Source organism: Artemia sp. Qi Xiang Cuo, chromosome 5 (genome assembly GCF_049724085.1).
Source record: "Artemia sp. Qi Xiang Cuo chromosome 5, ASM4972408v1, whole genome shotgun sequence".
NCBI classification, from domain to species: domain Eukaryota; kingdom Metazoa; phylum Arthropoda; class Branchiopoda; order Anostraca; family Artemiidae; genus Artemia; species Artemia sp. Qi Xiang Cuo.
Window position 1 is genome coordinate 15810257 of NC_142798.1, and position 10205 is coordinate 15820461.

At 35.2% G+C, this 10205-nt stretch overlaps 1 pseudogene; it reads right to left on the reverse strand.

Annotated features, from left to right (window-relative positions):
- LOC148951856 (kelch domain-containing protein 3-like) overlaps positions 1-9539 on the reverse strand; it is a 36042-nt pseudogene extending 26503 nt beyond the window's left edge.
- Positions 9540-10205: the final 666 nt, after the last annotated feature.

Consider the following 10205-nt stretch of genomic DNA (forward strand, 5'->3'; position numbering starts at 1 on the left):
ATTAAGCAATAAACTTTACAAAAACGGGAAAAAATTATTTTAAAAAAACTACTTTTTATAAAGATTTAAAGAGGCTGAGTCACAAGTTCTAACATTAACCCGTAATGGTCTTAGGTGGTACTGTTGGGGGGCAGCCGCCCCCCAAACCTCCCACTTTTGCAGCCTTTAAATAAAAAAAACAAGTTTTTTAAAATGACAGTAAGGAGCGACAGTAAAACATAAAACTAAAATAATTTAGTACTTATATGTAATGAGCGGGCCCCGCCTCACCGCCTCACGCTTTACGATACATTTTTTTTTTGTTTAAAAAAAATAGAGTTTTGATAAAGAAAAGACCGCCAATTGAGATTAAAGCGCGCGGCTTGGAGGCGGGGACAGCCCATTTAATATACGGAATAATTTCTGTTCGCTTTAATTTTTAATGTCGCTCCTTACTTTCAGTTTAAAAAACGTGTTTTTTTATTTAAATGTTGCAAAAGCGGGGGGTTTGGGGGGCGGCCGCCCCCCAACTGTACCTCCTAATCCCTGTACGTTTTAAGGTTCGAACTTGTGACTCAGCCTCTTTAACTCTTTAGAAAACGTAGTTTTTTTTCAAATAATTACACTAAAGGCGCTAGTTAACTGGGTTCAAAAAATTTAATATAAAATGTAATTCGAAATTAATTTCCAATTAATCCAGCAGATAATTCGCTCTTTACCTTGAACGAAATGTTTTTTGTTTTAGATATTAATAACATGCCGAAGCTGGAGCCTATTCATTGCCCTTTACTGCAAATGAGAGAAAAATAACGTCAATTAGGGGACGTTAAAATTATAAGAGGTGGAACCCTAATTCTGTCTGGTCACACGAAATAACAATTAAAATAATAAAACAACAGATAATGAAGTAGGAACGCAAACACGAACGAATATATTACCACAGGAATAAACTTGCATGGGGTAGAAACGCATAATGGGGTAGGAACGCAAACACGAATGAATCTATAACCAGAGGACTAATATGTCAGGTGGTAGGAACGCATGATGGGATAGGAACACAAATTTAAGACAAATTTACTAAGACAAATTTGAACACAAAATATCATAAAAAAACATCAAAATAAATTAAGTTCGGTCTACTTAGTTTTATTTTAAAGGAGTGGTAATGAAGATATGGGAAAATGAAAATTTCGGATTCAATTTGCTTATACTTGCCACGCCCTCTACTTTATCTAAAAAAATGCAAAATGATTATAACCGTTAGAATATTTATCTGAAATTTTACGCCCCCAAATTTTCTGGGTCCGGGGCAAGTGCCCCCCCACCAAAAAAAGAAACACCTCGGGATAATTACTTTTTTCGCCGCGTCCAAGTCACAAGGGTTAATCCAGTTATCTTCGGCCTGAAAATTCTTTGTTTGGGGGAAAAGAAATTTATTTTTCTTTGTGGGGGAAAAGAAATAGGACCTAGATGTTTTTAAGAGGATCTAAAATTGCAGATTTTTTATATATAAAAAATATTTGAAATTTTGTATTTAAAAACATACAAATTTCAAGTTTAAAAATTTTAAACATTTTAAAGAACAAAAGCATTAATATTTCAAAGAAAATTCCGCTATAAACACAGTCTTCATGAATTTTTGAAGCAAAGTCCCTCTCATCTTCCCAGGGATCGGATTTTTCCTTTTCAGTACACGATTCTTGTCTTCATTTTTTATTCTTAAATTTGCAGCACAGGTATAATTAAGTATCTGATTTGTCGCTAGTCTTTTATTGAGGTTTTAGATGAATTTTGACTCTTCTTTTAGAAGAGATAACAGAGAAACTTTTAGGGATAACTTCTCCAGGAAGATCATATAATTTAACTATTCCTTATTATAATGAAGATCAACCATTCTTAAGTAATTTATATAAAATACTATTAATTATCGATTATATTCCTAGAAAGGCGAACAAGTACGGGGTTAACAGGTGAGACTAATTTTTCAGAGGAGGGGCTTCAGCCCCCCTCCCTATGGCTCAGCAGCGTGAAAAGCTCCATACAGTCTGAAGGTGCCTATGGCAGACCAAAAATTGGAGAATAAACAGTCACCAGTACTTGAGACATTCCAGTTTTCTTTCCCACCACGTTCTATGCTAATCGTTCTTCCGAAACCAGTATGGTTCCATTCGGAAGGAAGATATCAAGTTACCACGGTAGCTAAAAGATCCCGGACAGGTTAGAAATTGGATTTGAAAGCTCAGACACATCTCAATCAAGAGCTTATTCAGAACCTGTCGTAGGAGAGTGACATAGCTAAAAAATGTGCAAAATATACATCGGAAACAGAAGACAATTCTTCAAAATTTCGGTAGAGTCCATCTTTTCTTGATTCTCCCCATAAGATTAATCTTAGCTGTCTCCCTCCCGTTCAGCAAGTGACATCTTCACATTCCCACGTCGTTGGTGTGCTGTTCAATCAACCACTAGATTTTTACCTCATTCATACCACATGTTATTTTACAGAGTACATTTCTAAATTCTACTATAGTGAGTGATCCCCACTCAGACCGTTATTTATCCAGACAAACTGGTGTAGAGGGGGGGGCAAAAACACAGCGAATCCCCTTGGTGCATGTACCTCCCGTCCTCAAAGTACGAGCATGGAGGGGGGGGGCATAGTACCATAACCAACCCCCTGGTTGCACCCCAGCATTAAAAGTTTTTTTTAGAAAAAGCCTCAATAATAAGTAAAAAAAAAAAAAATTCTAAGAAACACATCGCTAAAATGCACGAAAAGATATAAAGACCAAGTTATGAGCTACATACAATAGAAAAGAATAAAAGATAATTCACATAACTTGAATGACTACCAGGGAAGCTGATTTTTACATAGTGAGGTTCCCATTAAATTTTTTAAGTAAGGTTCCCATTAAATTTCTTAAGTAAGGTTCCTATTAAATTTTTTGACTCGTGAATAACAACCTTGACTTTATTTGACTTGTAACCAATAGTATCCTACCATTCTGTACCAGTGAGTTTCAAGAAAAATTTATTTTAAAAATCAAAAAAATAAATTTATTTATTTTAATTTAAAAATTTAAGTACATAAATTAAAAATTCTTATGAAAAAAATATAATAAAAAAACTTTAAGAAAACAAATTATCCGAAAAACAAAATTTTGCGAGGACAGTCGTCCCAGTGGCATGAAGGACCTTTCTTTTTATCACAGCTTACACCACAATCATATACACAATATTTGATCGACCATCATAAAGGGCAGAATAAAAACTATAATGTCAAATTATATTCAACTATTGTGAGAGAAACAAACAGTTTAAAGTTTAAATTTTTTATTTTGTAGCGTAATTCCAGATCATAGTACAAAGGGAGCCAAAAAAAAAGTTTTTCGGTTATTAATTGGGCTTCCTACCCTGTACCCACAAAACTAAACATTCTGTAAACCCTATATTAACTTATTTTCTCTTAATGTCCACGTTTCCATTTTCTAGAAAGTTATTACTCTTATCTAAAGTTTCAAGTCTATTGGGGTGAATATAAAAGATTGTCTCTACCCTATTTTAAAATACTTTGTATAAAGCTAATATAATAGAACACATACTTTAACAGTGAAAAAAATCCTCTACGGGAACCCATAACTCTAAGTGACTCAGCTGTACTTACCAAAATAAACCCTATACCAGCAGAGAGCAAGGTTTACAACCCTTTGTACTTAAAAGTAGATACTTTTATATTAAAATTTTTAAGAAATATTAATTTTTTTAATATTAAATATACTTTAATATATTTAGATTATATCAAAAGAAATGATAAAATACGTTTTTAAGATTTTCTCGCCTGAGCTACTAGCTCATTGTTCAAGATTCATAGAGAAGACAATATAGCATGCTGAAAGGGGCTATCGGGGCTGTCAATTAGAAGAAAAAAGGGCTATCGACAATACGTCACAAGTGGATATGACCTCCTACTGCCTTTACATCCCTAATATAAGGGCTGATAGCTCAGAACGGCAAAAGAGAAATTTGAGCAGGAGCCAACTTGACTTACTCCACATAAAAATACACTTGAATACAGGCACGTACAGCAGGACGGAGACATCCAAACCTTGTGGAAGGACGCATGTGAGGTCTTGTCACTATAGAATATATGTGGCTCTGTTCAAGATTTGGTTTCTACGTCACTACTTCTACAGTGCAAGCAGTGAAGTTCGCAGAGGTTGTGTGTGCCTCGAGGCCCGTGGCCAGTTTGTTATACTTTTTTTTGCATCCTTAAGTGTTAATTTTTACTTACTTTATAAAATAAAAAGGTGTTGGGATGAACCCCCCCCCCCTCCAAAAAAAGTGTAGTATCACCAGAAGAACTTTAGTGTTACCATGCGTTGGTAGAATCATACGTCCGTTAATTTGTTTATACGGTTTTTTAAACATAATAAAATACAGAGTGATATTCATTTAATTATTGAGTCCAGGGCGGTCCGGCTGCAGAAGGGGCTAATGATTTTGAACTTAAGCAAGTCTTGATATACATAAAATATGTAAATATGCATTTTACATATCCGTTTCAAGCAGTTTAATGGGGATTAACCCCCAAGCCCGAGCCGTTCAAAGGGGAGGGTGGAGCTGCTACCCCGGGCGCTGTGACTGGGGTAGGTGACCGCGGCGGGGGGCGGGTACCCACTTTGATCGAATTTGTCAGTTTTATTTGACCTGTTTGCTTATAGTTAAATCGGATGGGGGGTGGGGGGCTGTAATCAATTTGTCCCCGGGTACCACCAATCCTAGGAATGGCTCTGCCCAGAGCAGCTATTCTACAACCCCTCCCTTCCTAGAGTAAGTGCAAACAATTCGAGTATTTTACTAAACTATTTTAACTATTTAAGTTCACTTTCACATGTCTTTTACAAATATTGGGACTCAATCTCCCAAAAATAAGTAAAAAGCCGCATGTCGAATTTGGATTTAAATAGCAGCTGTTTTCGGTTTTCAACGGAAATCTAGTCATATACTACGCCTAATTTAGAACCAAAATCTGCCGCTACATAAAAAACCGACGAATCGTAACGTCCCACAGATATGGCGGCATGCCAGAAAGACATAATAAATTATGCTTTTTTCGTAAGTTGATTAGAAAATTATCAAATAGCTTGTTGAATAAACACTGAAAACTAATTGAGGACAGACAGGAGACATATTAAAAGTCGCCAACATTTTGGTTTCTTGAAAATGTGGACATTTATTTCCAGATAGGACGACAGTTTTAACACCGTTACAGGTCATTCAAGTTTTCAATATCATTTCAGATCGTCATATATAACTCCCTATCGTAAGTTTTATCGTGTATAATAAAAATCGAAAACGTAGTGACATCAAATCTACTCTGAATCCAATTTCATTATCAAACAAGAGCGTCGCTCTTGAAAAAAAGTGAAATTACACGTTCTCCTTCTGAATAGTTAGTTTTTTTTTAAACTCTTTGATTTGCATAATTTTTAGTTCTTAATTAAAAATAAACGATAAAAATTTGCTGATTTTATGACATACGAAAATACGGTGTTAATTGTTTAATTTAGCTTTTTTTTGTCTATTTCTATTGAATAAAATTTTAAAAATTGCGGCAATTTCAGCTCCTTGTCATTAATGTTTGAGGCCCTTGTGTAAAATAAATAAAAAAAACAAGTTTTTTAAACTGAAAGTAAGGAGCGACATTAAAACTTAAAACGAACAGAAATTATTCCGTATATGAATGGGGCTGTCCCCTCCTCAACGCCTCGCTATTTACAATAAATTTTTTTATTTTTTTAAAAAATAAAGTTGTGAGAAAGAGTCAATCTTTAGCGTAAAGAGAGAGGCGTTGAGGAGGGGACAGCCCCTATCATATACGGAATAATTTCTGTTCGTTTTAAGTTTTAACGTCACTCCTTACTTTCAGTTAAACAAACTTGTTTTTTTTTATTTAATTTCTGATCGTTTTTTAGTTAATGCAGCTTTTATTTTGGCTCACCGTCATTGAATAAGTAAACAAAATTTGCATAAAAATTTTACTTTTCTTTTGCTAAATGGATGTCTTAACAAATTAACTTACGTAACTAACTTCTATATTCGTATGTTTTTCTTCTGGCAAAAAATACAAAGTTGCAGATTTTTGCAGATATGAGCTTGAAGGTTTTCTGATACGCTGAATCTGACGGTGTGATTTCATTAAAATTCTTTCACTTGTAGGGAATGTTTCCCCCTCTTTAAAAAATCGGGTAAATTTTCTCAGGCTCGTAGCCTTTGATGAGTAATACTAAACTTAATAAAATTTATATATTTAGAATCAGCATTATAAACACATTCTTTTGATACATTTATTGACATCAAAATTACGTTTTTAAAAGTTTCGATTACTATTGAGCCGTATCGCTTGTTTTTTTATTGTTTTTTTATTACGTATATGAGGGGGTTCCCCCCCTTAGTCAATTCCACGCTCTTTACGATAAAAGTAAAAAAAAAATTGATTCACAAACCCCTGAATCACAAAGGCCGTTTAATTAGAATAGATAGCTCTTTTGAAAGCATTAAAAAAAACTGTAGCGTAAAGAGCGAAGTATTGACTTGGGGGAGAACCCCCTCACAAACGTTATAATTTCTGTTCGTTTTAAGTTGTAATGTTGCTTCTTAATTTCAGTTGAAAAAACTTGTTTTTTTTTTATTTAATATCTGATCGTTTTTTAAATAATGCTTGGAAATCTGGCACCCCCTTCATAGAAATGCCCCTTACCCCAAAGAAACATCCTCCACGGAAAGATTCTCCAGAGTAACCCCCTCCTCTATCCCCCCCCCCCCTCCAGAAAAAATCCTTCCTGAAAATGTCTGTATACTTCCCAATAACCAATAAATAATGCTGGCAAGTCCGGCGCCCCCTTCATGGCAATTTATCTTCCCCCATGAAAACTTCCTTCATGGACAGATCCTCCAACATAACCCCCGACCACCCTTCCCTCCCACTACCAGAAAAAAACCCTCCTGAAAACTTCTGTATACTTCCCAATAACCAATACTATATGTTAACATTGGGTAAAGTTCATAAATTTTAGCCCTTCCACTGGGGACTTCGGGCGATTAAGTCATCCCAAAAGACATATTTATCATATTTTCGTTCATGTTGAACAAAATGAATATCTCAAAATTTTGATCAGGTGACTTTGAGAAAAAAATAAGCGTGGGAGGGGGCCTATTTGCCCTCCATTTTTTTTTTGTCACTTAAAAAGGGCACTAGAACTTTTAATTTCCGCTCCAATGAGCCCTCCCACGATATTCTAGGACCACTGGGTCGATACGATCACCCCTGGGGAAAAAAAAACAAAAAAAACAACAAATAAACACGTATCCGTGATCTTTCTTCTGGCAAAAAATGCAAAATTCCACATTTTTGTAGATAGGAGCTTGAAACCACTACAGTAGGGTTCTCTCATACGCTGAATATGATGGTGTGATTTTCATTAAGGTTCTATAACTTTTAGGGGGTCTTTCCCCTTTTTTGAAAATCAGCCAAATTTTCTCAGGCACGTAACTTCTGATGGGTAGCATTAAACTTGATGAAAGTTATATATTTGAAATCAGCATTGAAATCTGATTCTTTTGATGTATCTATTGCTATCAAAAACCCTTTTTCTAGAGTTTCGGTTACCATTGAGCCGTGTCGCTCCTTACTTACAGTTCGTTACCCCGAACTGTTTGATAAGCTATGACAAATTATCCAATAAAATGTAATGAACCCGTTTCCCCTTTCAGCTGTGGACAGTCCTTGTCCCATTTAGAGGCCTCGTGTGACTCCCGGTCTATCGAAACGTTTTAGAAAAAGCCAAATCCTCCAAAAATTGTGCAGAAAACCTCTTTCATCAACATAGAAAATGTTGGGTGACCCCTCCCCCTCATTTAAAACTGAAATGCTTACTCTGAAATAAGAACAAGGCCCCTAGTTAAATACTAAGTCAAAAGCAACAGATATTTGAAACAAAGATCCAGAAGGGGGGGGGGGGGGAGGGTAGTACTCTCTTCCCGAAATATTACCCCGGCTCGTAAATTGGTCATAAAAGAAAGGTAAACAGACAAATTTCTCCTAAACAACTAAAACAATTTTATCAGAATCGTAACAGGTCTTAAAAATGCAGTCAAAAAAGTCCTGAACCCTACGAACAAAAATTATTTTTGTGATCCCCCCCCCTTGAACAAAAATCTTTTCGTGAACCCCACCCCCTTGAATAAAGAATCTTTTTGTGACCCCCCCCCCTCACCCCCTGAGGAAAAATCCTGCATACCGCCCGGCTAGGACCGACGAGGGACAGGAGGTTATTTTTTTCTAACTTTAATATGACTAATATCTCTTGTTATATAAAGAAGCATTAACGGACCTGTAGGGGGGGGAATATTTTTTATTTTATTTTTTGTGAATATAAAAAAAAAGTTATTTCTCAAAATATCTGGGAGGATTACTACAATATATAGAAGGGAGCAACAACACCCCCTGCCGTCTCCCCCAATTGGCACCCCTGGTTCTGCATGAAAAGTTTTATCCCAGTAGAAAAATGAAGATCTTTATACAGTCTTCCCCTATATATTTTTTTCTGGCTCGGAAATGACACAACTTTACGGTCTGGAACTTTTAATGGAAATGGCCAACTGTTGCTACTTGTAAAAGTAATCAGGACCCAAGTTAAATGAAATACTATCGAAGGGAGGGTACATACAAAAGGTAACCCACATTTCCTTTATGAAGGGTAACCGCGGGTAATTACATCCCTGGTTGCTGATATATGAGCTTATTCACAGGTGAATAATACGCTATTAAATTTCATCAGATGTCATAACACGTCACTATTAGGACAGCTTTTATGTAAACTAAATTAACAATTTGTGCTTCCATAATTCTCACGGAGGGAATTTATCACCTTTGATTAGTATTTACTTTAGCCAAAGCAGTGGCGTTAATTGAATGAAATTCAGAAGGGGTAGAATGCATTTTTCAAAATCTAGGGGGCGATTTTTAATTTCATTCAATTCATCAAAAATATAAAAAATAACATTTCAATGAAAATAGATCTCCCCCAATCCCAAAAGGTACTGTTATAGGAGGGGGGGATATTTGAGGGGTGGAACGTACCCCTCCATGCTTCCCCCATCCCCCCCCCCGCTTAAGCCACTGACATAGAGAAGGCAGTCTAAAACTTTTTACATTTTGTGCGACAGAAATATGAACCAATATTTTCACCGTAAAAGGTCGCCTTTTAAAATCAATGTATCCTAAATAGTGTTTATAATAAAACAATAAAACCCTTTAATTGTATATTATTGAATTGTATTCTTACATAAGTCTAAATTTTGCACAATTTGCACACATTTTAAACGTTCACTTCATTTTTTCTGTAAAAATTGTGCCACTATAACTATGTAACGTACCGCCAGTTGTCAACACACCACACTTTGATAACCCCAGACATAGACAAAGGATAATGATTGTAGGACTGACTGGACATATAATAATCAAGCCCGCACTCAGGATGGGGATGGGGCAAGGGCATATCATCGAGGATTTTCGTTCGGGGGGGGGGGGAATACAAAAAAAAACTTAAAAAAACACAAAAAAAATTTGCTTATGTTAATTATTTTTACATTTTTATTAGTAATACCAAAATTTACTGGGGAGAGGGGTCAATACCGGTACTCCCCCCTCTAGATACGGACGTGGGGGAGGGTGTCATTATCCTCAATCCCCTTAAAATAATCATAAATTGTTTGGTCTTTCCACTGAGTTCCATATAATGAAAAACTAAGCAAGAAAAAAGGGTTTTAATTTTTATAAAGCAGTGAATAAATACAATAAAATAAACACTTAATTAAACAAACACACTCTGAATATTTCGGCCCTACGTCCGTGAGATTTTCTCAACGGAAAAAAAGGGATAAAATTAAAAAAAAAATGTTCTTTTTTAAAACTTAACTTACATTAAAATAACCCATACTAAACAAGCGAAGAGAAAGAAAAAAACAAAAGAAATAGAAATAAATAAATATGAATGAAAACTCAAAGTTTTGTTTTTGATTCTTATGTGAGTTTTTATTCACATTTATTTATTTATATTTGTTTTCTTTTTTTCTTTCTCTTCGTGTGTTTAGTATGTTTTATTTTGATGTAGGTTAAGTTGTAAAAAAGAACATTTTTTGTTTCATTTTCTCCCTTTTTTTCC